The sequence below is a fragment of the Phaethon lepturus genome, unplaced genomic scaffold (genome assembly GCF_000687285.1).
Source record: "Phaethon lepturus isolate BGI_N335 unplaced genomic scaffold, ASM68728v1 scaffold2723, whole genome shotgun sequence".
Taxonomy (NCBI): Eukaryota; Metazoa; Chordata; class Aves; order Phaethontiformes; family Phaethontidae; genus Phaethon; species Phaethon lepturus.
In genome coordinates this window covers 131,391-146,079 of record NW_010529567.1, presented here as the reverse complement: position 1 = coordinate 146,079, position 14,689 = coordinate 131,391, and positions in this window count along the sequence as shown.

The following is a 14,689-nucleotide window of genomic DNA, read 5'->3' as shown; positions in this document are numbered from 1 at the left end:
TAACAAGTTATCATTGGCTGGACTTCCTCTGCCTAAAATATTACATCTGCACTGCATAGCAGGTAACATGTATGTTATTACCACAGCCATCTCACAGCACCTTCCTTTAAGAGCACAGGTGACAAGAGAATAATGAATACCGCTAGAAACCATATAACAAGAGATATATAGGAAGGTAAAAAAGGTGTTTTTCACAGATAAGAAAAAAACCTTCTGAATGTCTTTTAACTCAAGATGTACAGACTGCTTAGATCTGAGATCAAGTTATAAAACCTGTACACAAAGGCACATTAATAAAGGGTACATTATAATAAGAATTTAAATCCATTTGTAGCAGTCAGAAGGACCCTTAGTTCACGGGATGCACAAAAAGGCCATTTTTTGGCCCAACATAAAGCTGACAAGTCTGCAATTAGCTAGACCCTAGTCCTTGCTTTATTTTGCCTTCTTTAAAATGGGCATTTGCCTTTTCCATCATGAGGAACCTCCCTCAATCACTGTAATCTTTCCAACTTTGGACAGTAGCTACAGTGACATCAACCGGCGCGCTCAGCACCCACAGGCACATCCTATCCCATCCTTTCCCAGAAACTTGTCTACATCCAGTTAGTAGCTCATTATCCAATCCTCTACAGCAAGTAATCTCTCTCTCTCTCCTTAAACCAGTCCTGCAACCCAAGCTTGCCAGCAAAGACTACCACCAAGACAGCAGACACCTCAATCTGTAACCTTCATTACTTGTTGCCCACCCCATTCAGCTGGGAGCCCATGCTTTTCTTACATTTTTTTCTTCCTTCACATTCCACACCAGTTTAAAATGCAACTGAGTTTTACCATTCCTAGTTTTACCCTAGTTATAATTTTACCGTAGCCATCCGTTCCCAATGTTATGGATTATGTTTCTATACATTTCAGTAGCTAGTCCCTACTTCTCTCTCCCACATGTTTGTTTTTATTTCAGCTCAGACAGGATTTCCCCATTTCATCCATCTGGTTGGCCACCTTCCTTGGCTGCTGATTTTCTTGGAAACCAAGATCAAAGTTGACTGTGCCTTAAGAATATTGTCCTTGAAGGTCAGATAGTTTTTCCAAGACTCATTTTCCCTATACAGCACAGCCTCCCATGGGATGCTGCCAAGCAGATCTTTGGAAAGTTAAAGCTTACTCTCTTGCAATCAGCGCTTCATCCAGCTGTTCGCCTGCCTCACTCCCCTTTGGGTCTTAAACTCTACCAATTAATGTCAGTGCAGCAATTGACTACCATAGCCCCAACCAGGTCTTGGTTACTGTTAAGAAGCAGATTCAGCAGATGACGTGCTTTAGTGGAAGAGGAATTGGGAAAATGTTCCGGTTTTATTTCTTGGCAAGTTGTGACTGACCCAAGAAAACTGTGCGCTGCTTGTTTGGAAATGAAGGCAAAATTAAAGATTAAGTTCCTAAGAATTATATGCCTACTGTTAAAATAGAAATTATGTTAGTAGTCCAGTATTATGTTTTAACACAGTGATAGGTTTTTGTCCAGGGTGAGATTACTGCACAAGTGAGTAAATGCAAGAAAGCCTAATTGCTGAAGCTAAAAAGCAAGCAGGGTTAATAGGTTATGAGATATGCTACCACTTACTGTATAACCCACAGTTTGGATGGGAGGGCATCCAATCCACTGGAATTGAGATTGAAAAATAGATCACCAATGGAATCATAGATTTTCTTTTAGATTAAGAGTTATTGCTTGCGCTCTTATTATTGTAACCTAGAGTCCTGCAAATCTAGAAGGAAATCTAGAAATCCTTACCAAATACAAACCAGTACCCATGCAGTAAATTCCCGTAGGGTACCCCCAGGCTGCATCTGCTGAGGAAAGGGATGAGGTCCTTGGGCTTAACTGAAGTTGGAGGGGGGTGAGTGTGTGTGAAGGTGAACACATGAGACCCTGACTTTAGGCACACAAAGAAGCCCCACCCCAATACAACTTATGCACAAGTACTGTGGAAAGACTTTACTGGTTAGATAGAAAATCAGCATCTCACTGACAAACGTCAGGTTCACAAAGTGATCAGAATCTCAGAGTTTGTGAGGAACTGTATTTACAATTCACTGGACTAAAACAACCACCACCACTATGAAGAACTAAGAACATCTATCTGTAATAAATATACGGCAGCACAGTACCTAACAGCCTAGCTCCACAAGAAAGCCCTGCAGAGGGATTTGTATTGTGCTGAACACAAATGCATTTGCACATTGAAGCAGAATATATTTATTGCCTTCTAGTCCCTTAACTTTGCTGACCTGGCCCAGGCTCTGAATGCTCACATGGAAGGCGGCCTATTTTCAAAAAGGGTACAAAGCTACCTAGTCTTTTTCTTTCCATTTGCATTTTTATTCCATGATCGTCTTTGCTTTGCCTTGTTTCACTGCTCCTCTGTCCTGCTAGTCTCACTGCTTATGTAAGAGAAAACTAAAAACCTCCAACAATTCCATCTCAGCTCCTCACAGACAGTGTATAAATAGCACTGGTGTATACTGGTTTGCCAAAATACAAGAAGGTCAGAAAAAACATTTTCTTTTGAGATGAAAAAAAGGAGGCAAAGCCTAAGAATTTTAATAACAGCGTTGACATGAGAGCAACATAATACCAGCCTGAATTACACTTGGTACCAGGCTCTCATTGGAAACCCTAGATTGCTTTGTTCCTGTCCCTGACATAATATTCAAGACCAGGTTTATATTTGCACAGGATGGGGCTGTTCACTAGAGTCCATGCAAATCAAACACTTGATTTATGCATCATTCCACTGGAGGGTGTAACATTAAATTTAATTTTGTAAGAAAAGCCTGAAGTGCCTCTACGCCTGGGGCTGACATTGTGAACTAGGGAGAAAGGTGCACAAGAATTCATTACTGTTTCCAATATGCGAAATGCAGCATTTGAATGAAACATTTGTCTCTTGTCAAAAGGGAGTAATGTCTGTTCTTTGTAAAAAAATATTTCTCCCCCCACTTTGATTTTATCGTCAATTCAGCATATTGGGAGCTGAGGTTACAAATGTAGTTCAGACTTGTGATGATGGTGGGATGAATTACACAATGAAAGGGAGAGACATTGGTTGAGTTGCAGTATAGTTGCAGAGTATAGATGTTGGTGGGTCAAGCTGAATGCCTCCTGGTAGCAGCACTTCCTTGGAACAATTAAGAATGGTGCTGTTTTTTCTGAGCTTATCCACCAGTTTCACAGAAAAGTCTTCTGTTAGTTCAGTAGACGGTTTTCAGTTACTTATACCTACTGCTACCATTTAGTTCTGAAAACAAGCTTGAAAATAGCAGGAAAAAGTTTTCCTAACTTCATGCCAGTGCATATTCAAGTTAAATTTCTCAAACACTGTCAAAGGGCTTCCACTCTGTCTCTCAGCCTGGGCAGCATGAGATGAGCTTCAGTGAGAACGAGGATTTCCAGTTAAGCAGCCTTTTTCAGCTGTAGATCATTAAGAAGTTCCCCCAAAGCCTTTCCACATATCAGATCTGGATAAAACACAATACAGAGTTGAAGAGACAAAGGTCAAAAAGCAGGGCAAGAACTAAGTGCGGTCAGGATGAAAGTTCACCACTCCCAAGCGCCACTCCCATCAACATCAGAGCAATAGTAATCCTTCCTTTGAACACCTTTTTTCTCTTGTTTTCCCCCCATGCTGCCCTCTGACAAGCTTACACAGCCCAGTCTGAGAGCAGGAATTCTGCTGCTGTTGTAGTACCAGAAAAACTGAATTCAAGCATTCAGTAGGCATTACTACTAGCTGAATAGAAATAGTTGGTCACTCTACTGTTTTCTAATTCACCATGCCAGCTGGATGATTTTTCATAAGACTTTTGGTATAGTCTATATCAAAAGGTACTAGACAAAGCCATGGAGCCATTTATAGTCATCTGGCCCAAAACAGAAGTGAAAGGCAGTGGCACAAGGTAAGTTAGGCAAGTTCCTTGTCCAGTACTGAACAATGCTGGAATTTAGTTGTATTTGGGTGAAGATTTATATGGTAATGCAATTCTTATTTAATTTGCACACTCTGCTAAAGTCAACATTCAGAAAAATCATCCCTTGTTGCCTGATCCTAAGCCACACCTGCTATCCTACAGCTGTTAACTTATGTGTAGAAATACCTTTTACAACTCCTATTATATGTCACAGCTAAGTAAAACTTAGTATCTGCGAAGTGTTTTGAAAAGTGTATGCAGTTTTGAGATAAGTCTTTTCTCTCCTTGGAAACAATTAAAGAAAAAGCTTTTGAATAGTTTCTTTTCCATGTTGAAACAATGTTTTGCTTCTAATTAATATTTAAAGTAGTTAACCAAAATTGAATATTTCAGGGTCATAGGCAATATTTAACACCTACCACAGTTCATTGTGTTTTGGTTTTCTGTTTCAGTAACGGCATTTGTACTCTGGGGTCAGCCCCAGAGAATTTTCTGATTTCACAGTTCAGCTAACAAGCCCAAGCCCCTCCACCTACTCACACAGCCCTACGGCCATGACACTCCTGCCCATTCTGTCCTGAAAAATCACACTTTCAAGGTCACTCCGGAGCATTCATGTCCCACGAGGCCAAGCTTCTGCATAAGTTGTTCAGCTTGCCAAACCTTGATAGACTCTTGATCTGAAATCTTGAAGCTATTTTCTTTGTTCAGCTAATGAACAGTATGGTGATGAATACACATAAGGCAAAATTGATCCACTTAATTCATCATTTGTACATATGTATAGATTTAAGCCCTTTTAAATGGATTCTAGGATTAAACACCTATACCTACATTCACAAGCTGTTCAAAAATACCTAAGGGCATTGTGGTAAGTTTTGTCCCTTAATTTCTGAAATTAAAAGATTGACCCCATGTTTAGCATTTGCAGCTTTTTAAAAACAAGATGCATTTTGCTGCCTTGTTAATTAGTGCCCACGTGAAGCTTTACTCCAGCTGTATGGCCCTGTTTCCTGGGTAGCTGCAGGGGACAGGTCCCTGCAAGCTGCACCCAAATTTGTTGTAAGGTGAACAAAAAAAAGTTGTTCTGGAACCAACCTTGCTCAAGGAGAACAAGAAAAAAAAGAGCAGAAAAGTCAAAACTACAACCCTGAATTTTAGAAGCCAGGCAAGAACATGTTAGCTACAAACATAAGCCCAAAAAATGAGAAAGGAAAAGAAGAATGGCAACCAGTGGGGTGCAAATTTCATCCCTAGCTTTGTGTACCATTAACCCTGATTGTCTTTACGGCAGTCCTCAACGTCATATGTTCAAGTGTCCACTGACCTTGCTCAGAAACAGCAGTTTAAGTCAATTTTATGCAAAGAAAGTCCTTATACTGTAGCAAATAATTCAAGAAGAAAGGCCATGCCGGGTATCTCAGTTAACAGCCTTCTGTTTAAAAGATACTGATTTCCACCAAATCACTAGTCCCCTGGTGATTTTCAATTTTTTTCAGTTTATCAAACTTGCATTATTTCCCTCCTCTCCTTAAGTCGGAGGATTTAAACTTACCCACCTTAACTTTTGGAATTGCTCTCTGATTCTCACAACTCTGCAGAAGCCAGCCAGAAACCAACCAGCTCAGTCCCTGTCAGGTTTCTGACTGAGACGCATTATATCAGTTGCATCCTATGACACACACACAAAAAAAAAAGATTTTGTAGTACCATATAGGGCCAGGTCAGACAAACATCCCAATTACATTGAAAGAATTAATGATTTTCAACATTTGCTACTCACAAAGTTGTTGGTCTCTTCTCCCAAGTAACTAGTGATAGGATGAGAGGAAATGTCCTCAAGTTGTGCCAGGGGAGGTTTAGATTGGATATTAGGAAAAATTTCTTCACTGAGAGGGTGGTCAGGCATTGGAACAGGCTGCCCAGGGAGGTGGTGGAGTCGCCATCTCTGGAAGCGTTCAAAAAAGGTGTGGATGTGGTGCTTTAGGACATGGTTTAGGGGGCATGGTGGCATTGAGTTAACAGTTGGACTTGATGATCTTGAAGGTCCTTTCCAACCTGAATGATTCTGTAATAGGTCAGAAATTGCCTTGTCTTCGCCACTGCAGTAAACTGTTTCCCCATGCTAACTAGTACCATTATGAAAGAGTTTTAAAACCATGTTTCCTTAAAATCTGTAGCATTAACAGTCATGCAAGGCAAAAGCTTGGACACCTGTCTCTCCTCTAGGAACCCAAATAGCTACTGCGTTAACAGCAGGTCAGCATCAACACTTGCAGTTTATTTCTCAATTGACACAGGATATTCAAGCACCTGGAGGAGATGCACATGACAAAGAAGCTGCACCCACATCAGACATTACAGTTATTTTTGTGTTCCACAAAGGCAAGTAACACAACTGCTGTCTGAAGCATGCTTAATTGAGGAAAATGTTTTGATTTTAAACAACATGAGTGAAAAAAATCCAACACAGTTTTGGTAAATCCTACTAGTCCTATTATCTCCAATAGTCCCCTTTGTTCAGTTCCACATGGCAACTTTCTCCCCTGTGATCCCGGTCTCGTTTCTGTCCCTCTGGTGAAAATTTTACCTCCCATGCCTTGTTCTTCCTGCCAGGCCACTAGTGATGTTAAATGTCTCAGAGCCAAGAATCAACCCCAACAGATCCTGCTGGCAACTCACTCACTACACGGGAATGAGCAGCTGCTTAGAAATACCTTCTGAGACTTAATCTTACCAGTGTTTCAAGCAATACCAAGTGCTGCATTCACTTTGCATCATCCTAGTTTCTCCATTCAAATTCTCACGCAAATACCAAGCACAAGTCTCACCATAATTTAAGTATAGATTTCAAGACTATTACCAAAGAAGTCTTCAGTCAATTCTTGTACAGTTCTTGAAAAGCAAATTAGCAGAGCTTTGACACCCTGTACCCTACCACTTCAGAAGCACCCATCTTGATATGGCTATTTACAATCCTTACACTGCTGGAACAGAAAGGCAGATCAACAAGATCACATGATGACCATCTGACCTTTACTGCAAATACAGAATAGATACTTTGCTTGATAAGGTCTACTTTCTTATCTCCAGTTTTATTCTCCCTCCAGCAACAGACCAGTACTATTCCTGAGATATCTTTCATTCCTAACACAATTAAAAAGATGTGTTTACTAACCTTAAGTATGCCAGTCACACATTTCTTCTTGCACCTTTTTGCTTCCATGACAACTTTCTACCATCCTTATCTTCTGATTTATATGAATTACCACCAGCTTTCCACTTTCTTCCATGTGATGTCCATATTTTCCTAACTGATTTCAGGGCCCCTTTCTGAGTCCAGCCAGACTAGTTTTTCAGTTATGACAGTGCTCTTCCTCATCTGAAGAACTGGAGAGGAAAGAGTTGACCACTCAGTAAAGGGCCCTTAAGCGGTTTAATAGTTTAAGGTATTTTTCTCACATGCCTTTCAAGTTTGCCACTGGGCCATGGAGATTAAACCCAGTAGTACCCCTGCCATACACATCTTTCATACACCAGTCAAGCTCCATCCACCCCTAGGTGAGAGCCATAAGGAGCTGAAAAAATGAATGCCTTCATTATCCCAATGATCAATAGCAAAGAGAAAAAGTGTCCTGGTTTCCAGCTGAAATCTGCTCACAGTTTATATCCACCAGTTTATGCTGACAGTAGCCTCTCTTTCAGAAGTTTACTCTAATAGATTTATAGGAAACAATGATATCACCTCTGAATACTGCTAGGCTAAGCAAGCCATGCTCTTTCAGCTCTGTGATGACAGTCAGATCAGTCCTTTAATTATTCCCAGGTCTTTTTTTTGCTTTTGATTCACTGAGAGTTCATCTTTTTTGCACTATATCTGAACAGTGCTGTGCATTCTGCATGAACTCTCCCCAGTGCCCAGTACAATAGCATCACCTCACCCCTCCACAAATTGACATCTGTCTTGGCTAGAGCAATATTTATCTTTCCTACAGCCATCTGACCTTGGTTGGCCCAGAGCCATCCTATCATTCATTCCCTCCTTATCTTCAGCCATCCACAAATCATATTTTCCTCACTTTGTTAATAGATGTACTTGAGATATAAGGCACTGGGTGCATTTCGTGCTGTTGTAAAGCCATCCAGGTTTTTTATTCCAATCTTCAGTACCCTCCTCTTCTGCCTTGTGGCATCCAATTCTCCTGTTAAAACCCACTTTTTTCCAGCTTCAGCACAAAAAGTGAATGTGCTGACAAGATCACTGATGAAAATTTGAGCAAGAACCACCAAAGACCAATCCCAGATGGCAAAAACCCTTAGCAATCTTCCTCTGAGCTTCGTAGCCACACTGACTTTCATCGGTGGCACGTAACTGTTTGCTCGGCCACCTTGCACCTCTATCAACCCCTGTGGTTCTGTCTTCACGAATTATTTCCCACATAGGAAGTACAACAGGCTTCCCACACCTGCTAAACAGTGAACTTGTCCTGTTAAAGACAGGTGCCAGGTTAGTCTGTCACAATTTGTCCTTAAATGAATATCAGTTTTGATCCCATTCATCATTCTCCTTTCATCTTCAACTAGTTCTAGATCAACAGCTTAGATTGTTGTAATTGAGAACATCATAATTGAAGCTGCTTACTACAAAGCAGAAAACAGACATTAAATCTACTGCTATCCAATCATTCAGTACTAAAGCAAAAAAATAAGTCATTTTTACCTAATCAAATACTTTCTATCGGGATAAAGCCAAATATATGATTGCCCCACCCTCAGTGAATTTTCCGAGATCTATGCCTCCACGTACACTTGGAAATGGCATGAATATTTTACCACTGCATGATTATTTCACTCCATCAGATAACCAACAAAAGTTATTTCCACTGTAACTTCTCATAAGAACAAGGCTTTAAAGGAGCTGTTGATTTTGTTCCGTTGTGTGATTCTTTAGTCTCCTGACTATCTAAATATGCCCTATAGATAAAGACATTTGTATCACCTGCTCCCTAAAAGCTACCTGAGAAGCACTCTGGAATACTTCTGCAGTGGAGATCTTGGTAGCGCAAATATCCCCGGTAGCAGGAAAGGAGGAAGTCATTGGTTCATAATGCAAGACACTGATCTTCCTATTCCTTTGCAAGTACTTTCAGCTATTTAAGTTCAAAACAGATACAGATACTCCCAAAAGTATTTTAGGAATATACATATACAAGTCATTTAGGACTAAGAGGAATGAGCAGCAGGGTAAGATGGCATGAGCAGTAATATCACCTACCAAGAGAACATACAGAGCATTATTTACAAGACAACAGTAGGAAAAAACTCCACAAACCAAAACCAACCACAGCCTGATGCATGTGCACGTGAGAACCTCCTGTTATATTCCGAACTAAACATTTAGTAAGTTTACCTTGCACAGCTTTGCAGTCTACATTCAGGTTCTCTTCATACCACTAGGGCAACGTGGACTTAGGCCTTTATATTGACTGTCCTCATTTTGACTTTTTCAGCAGTGGAGATGGTGACCAACTGTATCATCCAAGGGTTTATTCAGTTTTGTACTATGCAGGATTTGCAAAGTAAATGACTTCAATATATTCTATTGCTCATTGCTAGGTGTTTGCATAAGCAAAGACCCTGTCTCATACCTAAATATGCCTGAATAATCAAGATCAAAATTAAGTATACCAAAACACCTTCTGCCTTCCGAGAGGCATCTTTCAAGTGCCTGTCTCATCCAGGTTTAAGACAGATCCTTAAATTACCATTACCAGAGTTTTCTCCCCCACCATCCCCCACCCCAAGAATTCACTGCATTTACACAGGTCAGAAATGCATCAGACCTCATTATATGAATATTGATTTCAATAAGGAAATCAATAGGCATGAAGTAGCAGCATTTCCCAAATGTTTTTAAAAGGACTATAATTGAAACTTGCTCTTCAATCTTGTACATCAAGTGTTGATACACAAGTTGCTGCTTATGAATACCATGCCACATTTGGACACTTGTGCAGCTTTTTTGGGGCTGCACTTCCTTCCTCAACAAGTCTACCATAATTCATGTCTCCATTTGGTAAGAAGCCACATCCTATGGGGAGTGCCTATTTAAGTTTCATTGACTCTACTAATTGGTAAAGGAAGAACATTAGTATCTGAAACAGTTACATTTATTTTAACCAGGATGGTGTGAAAGTGTACGACCGACATATATTCAGTGTAGTAGATAATCTCCATGTTTTAGGAAGAGAAGACAATCATAGAGTTCCCACAGGTAAGATGTAAAAGGAAGATTGCCCAAGGTTACATAGGCCCACAGTCACAGACAGTTGAGTCTGTTCACAATTTAGGACTCTGAAGCAAGATGTGCAATAGTGGCCTCTCACATTCTTCAGTGTCTCAATGCAGTGGTTTTCTCAGGGAACAGGAAAAGGGTTACATGATCAGGTCAGTTTGGGTGGAAAGGGAGAATTCCCAGAGTAAAAGGACTCTTGGACAACCTCAGGTTTACTTGAGAGATGGTGAAGACTTAGCTTTCATTAGCTATGTTTGAGACATGTTTATAAGGGCTATTTGACTTCTCCATCACTCAGTGACACAAGGCTCTCTATACAACGTTAGTGTAGATGCAAAGCCTGATATTTGTTTAAAAATTTGTTTAAAAAAAAGCAACGAAACTACACTAATTTAAGTCCAGCTGCACCTCCAAAGCTTACCAGAGTCTCATGGGGAAACAGATATAAAGGGTAAGAGCTTCCCGAAAAGTTTTCCAGTATGACAACATATTATTCCAAGACAGAAAGTATCTGAAACAGAACAGTCACATTTTCATAATAAGAATTAGCTTATGACAAAAGCAAAATACCCTTTCTATACCTTGGTTGCAGTACAGAAACTTGTACTTCATTCTTATTTTATCACCATGTGTGTGTCATTTAGCCTGGGGTTGAGCAGAAAGAGGCAGTTAATCTCTGTGCTTCTGGGTTTCTTAAAAATGCACATAGTTTTACATATTGGAACTCTGAAACATTGCAATTCCTTAACAATTGAAGGATCACTGAGTAAAAAAGCAAGAAAAGGATGTGCATGCTCATTAAAGCTTCCATCCCTCACAGTCCTTCACACACAATACAATCCAGGATTTACGTAAGAATTTAATGAAGATAATGTCACTGAAAGCACAAGCTTTTTACAACCCAGAGCCTCCATGGTCTCTCCTCTGAGGAAATTTTATGGAAGCTGAGGGCAGTAAGCGTTTTGCTGGATAAAGGCTCCAGTATAAACCAAAATACTAAGCTCCTGTCGTACTTAAATACTGTGGACATGTTCCTCTGAGCACTAAGAAATTGTGGCAAAGCAGTTAATATCAACTTTTTGAGGGACAACTCAGTCCTTTTTTTATTCATTTTCTCCCCCTGTAGATCAGTATGCAGGACATTTCCCAAAGGCTTCTTCAATATAACAAGGATGTGATATTTGAGGACTAAATTGTGATGGACCAGCATTGCTCCAGTGAAGATTAAAGTGGAGGGCATAGGTTAAAGGAAAACTGCTCCACAAGTTATTTATATTTACCATCTGCTCTGATGAGCGCTGACAAGCTGAGTCCTTGGGAGATGTTTTACAGGTTTTTCTTATTCAAACCTATCCAATATGGTGGATCCCCCTAGAAACACCCAAGGCATTAAGAGGAAAGGCTGAACATTGACACTGTCATCAGGATAATGAGCTAAATCACTGCCTTGTTTCATATCTACAAGAGGATGGGTTGGGCAAACCTCAGCCTGGATCCTGTTTAGTTCAATTTTGCATAGAAGCTGAGTAAGGAAGTTATATGCCCCAAATAAAATACTATGCTTTGCAGATCCTAATATTATTGACAACAAGCAACATTTTTAAAAGTGTGCAAGTCACTCGTGGCTCAGGACAAGACAGCAGCAAAGACTTCTGCCCAAGTCTTGGCTCTATGTGACAAGCAAAATGAATTAATCCCAACAGAATCCCTGTCACTCACCGTGCTGTATTTTTCCAGTGTTCAAGATGCTTTATCTAAACTGTGGACATCACTTCATTGACAAGAGCATATTTATAAGTGAGACTATCAATTTTCCTAATCCCAAGTCAACTGGAGCCTTAGGTCCCACACTGACTTTCTGTACAAAGTCTGAGCTTCCTCACTACTGCAGAATTGCTGGAAATTAAGACGCCTTATGCCAAGGGTTTGAAACTTGTCTAGTAATGGAATTCAGTGCAATATTAACAACCTCACTGGTCCTTTCCACTGTAAATATACTGGAGTGTCACTGCAAAACCAGCAGTTTTGTCTACTGAACTCTTACCCTTGGACCAAATTATAATGAACACACAGGCATTATGCCCACGGACCCAGCCTGCAAACAATAAGAGCATTAAGATAATTCTTTGAGATTTATGACAGACCTATCTGCCTTCTACATGCATTTTATAGACATTTGCAATAAATTAACTAGTGGAGGCCAGCTTAGTGGCACAGAGACAGTATCATGCATAGCAAAGTAGAAGCACTGGATATATTGCAGCACTGGTCATTGCTCACTGAAATGATAAAGGCTCGAGCTGTAACTGCATGACTAGCAAGAAGTGGGGCAACCACATGCCACAGGACAGCAACATGTGCTGTGCGCTCACTATGTTGATAATCCCATGAAAGATATTTCCATGATTAGAAGCCTCAGGAAATAAAGGTGAGGAGCAACACTAAGATCCCGCATTAAGTACAGTGACATTATTCCTCCAAAGATAGCTTTGGGTGATATTAAATGGTTTAATTTAGGGTTTGAAGTTTTTGTTCAAGTTTTGGTCATTTCAAGGTGGGGGAGCACAGTAACGATGACAATGTAAGGGATAATAAATGTTTGGTTTGTAGGAAGGAGAGACTATAGGCTTGAGTCATGCTATAGCCTTTTCCTTTTGAGCCCAACCCAAAAATAGAGCTCCTAGGACAAATCTTGAATTGTTCAGACATGAAAATCCCAGCAAACAAAACCTTTTCCCAAGTATCTAGACCTACAGGAATTAATCCACTTCTGGTTTGTGTCTATTTCATCTGTAATCTGGACAATTGAATTCAGTTTGTGTTTTCTCTACTTTACAACCATAGCTAAGTTTTCTGCTCTTGCAGGAAAAACACACAGCTGCATCATGATCTCCTAGGACAGCAATCTCAGGGAGGAGAAAGAATGACTAGGACGAAGCTCAGTGTTGAGGTAATTTAATGAAGTAATATGGTTTTCTTCACCATGTAACAACCATACTCTGAAATTGTCTTTACAATGGTCTGCTACGCATTACACAAACCTTCTATTTTTAGCCTTTCTGCTTTCCCTTATTCCTCCAGAATTTTTTTTAATCCCCTTGCATTGGCCTCCAGAGCCTGTTTGGAGCAATATTGTGAAGCAAATGACCAGACAATGACTTTCCAAGGTCCTTGTGATTCCTTATTAACATTCAGTTAGCATAAGTCCTGACTTTATTATTGACTACATTGAATACACAATACACTGACCTCTGCCATCTGCAACTAAATCTCTTCCTGCAGATCTATCAAAGTGATTTCATACACAGAGGAAGTAGAAGAAAACAAAGCAGTAGCTACTTATCTTTTTTTGTCCCGAGAAACTTTAACACTCCGTGGGAAAGACTGTATCCCCTTGTGGTGTTTACAACCATCAGTATTCCATGCTTTTATTGCTGTTGGTAAATGCTGACACATCATCTCAAAAATTCAGGGAAGAGAGGAAGTATGATACAAACCCCCTAATTTTTAATTTAATCTTGGTAGAAGCAAAGTAGTGACAGAGAACCTCAGTGAAAACTTGTTTTAAAGACACGTCTTAAACATTCGTTTCCTCAAACCACTTAAAATTGTGGCATCTTCAGGTACCAAGGAAGGCATACATAGGCTACAGAAAGTGCATGACAACAAGTAACATCTCTGCCAGCAGTACCTAGGGAAATATTTTTCTACTTCTAATGCTCATAAATTTTTTTTTTTATTCCTAAAGGCAAATTGGTGCACACAAACCAGCATTATAAAGAGAAAGCCAGGCCATTCCTGTGGTAAACTCGGGTGCAAACCACAGGAGTCCCACTTCAGCCACGTTGAGGTACTTGGTACAAGCCACTGGTAAACATTTCACACCACTGAATGCAGAAAAACCTCCAGCTTAAGCAACTGAGAACTCAGACAAGACACTGGAGACCCAGAAGTGCATGGTCCAAAAGCTTGCTAGTGCAGAGGTACCAGGGCATTTTACTGACAAGTTTCATTTTATGAGGACACAGAATTTGGCAACATTTTTGCCAGGAAGGCTAGGAAAGTACAGTCTCACATGTACACTAACCTGAAGAGTTAATCCTCTATTCTGAGCACAGGAAGCCAGAAGCCTGGCCTGCTCTGCTTGCTTGGTTCATGAGCAATCTCTTCTGAGACCTACAAAATCAGATAGAGGGATGTCAAGTCCTCATCATTACTATCATCTAATCAGGTAGCTAAACCTACTCCATGGAGGGCTCATGTTCAAGTAAAGCCATGTCTTTGCTTCCAGGTTAAATGGAGCTCAGGAATGAGTTCCCATTCTCCTCAGCCTTCTTAGAAACTCAGAAAAAAAAAAATCCTTTACAAATATCCATTAACTATCCTAGAGGAGGAACTTGTATTTCATTGACTGTAGTTTATGCA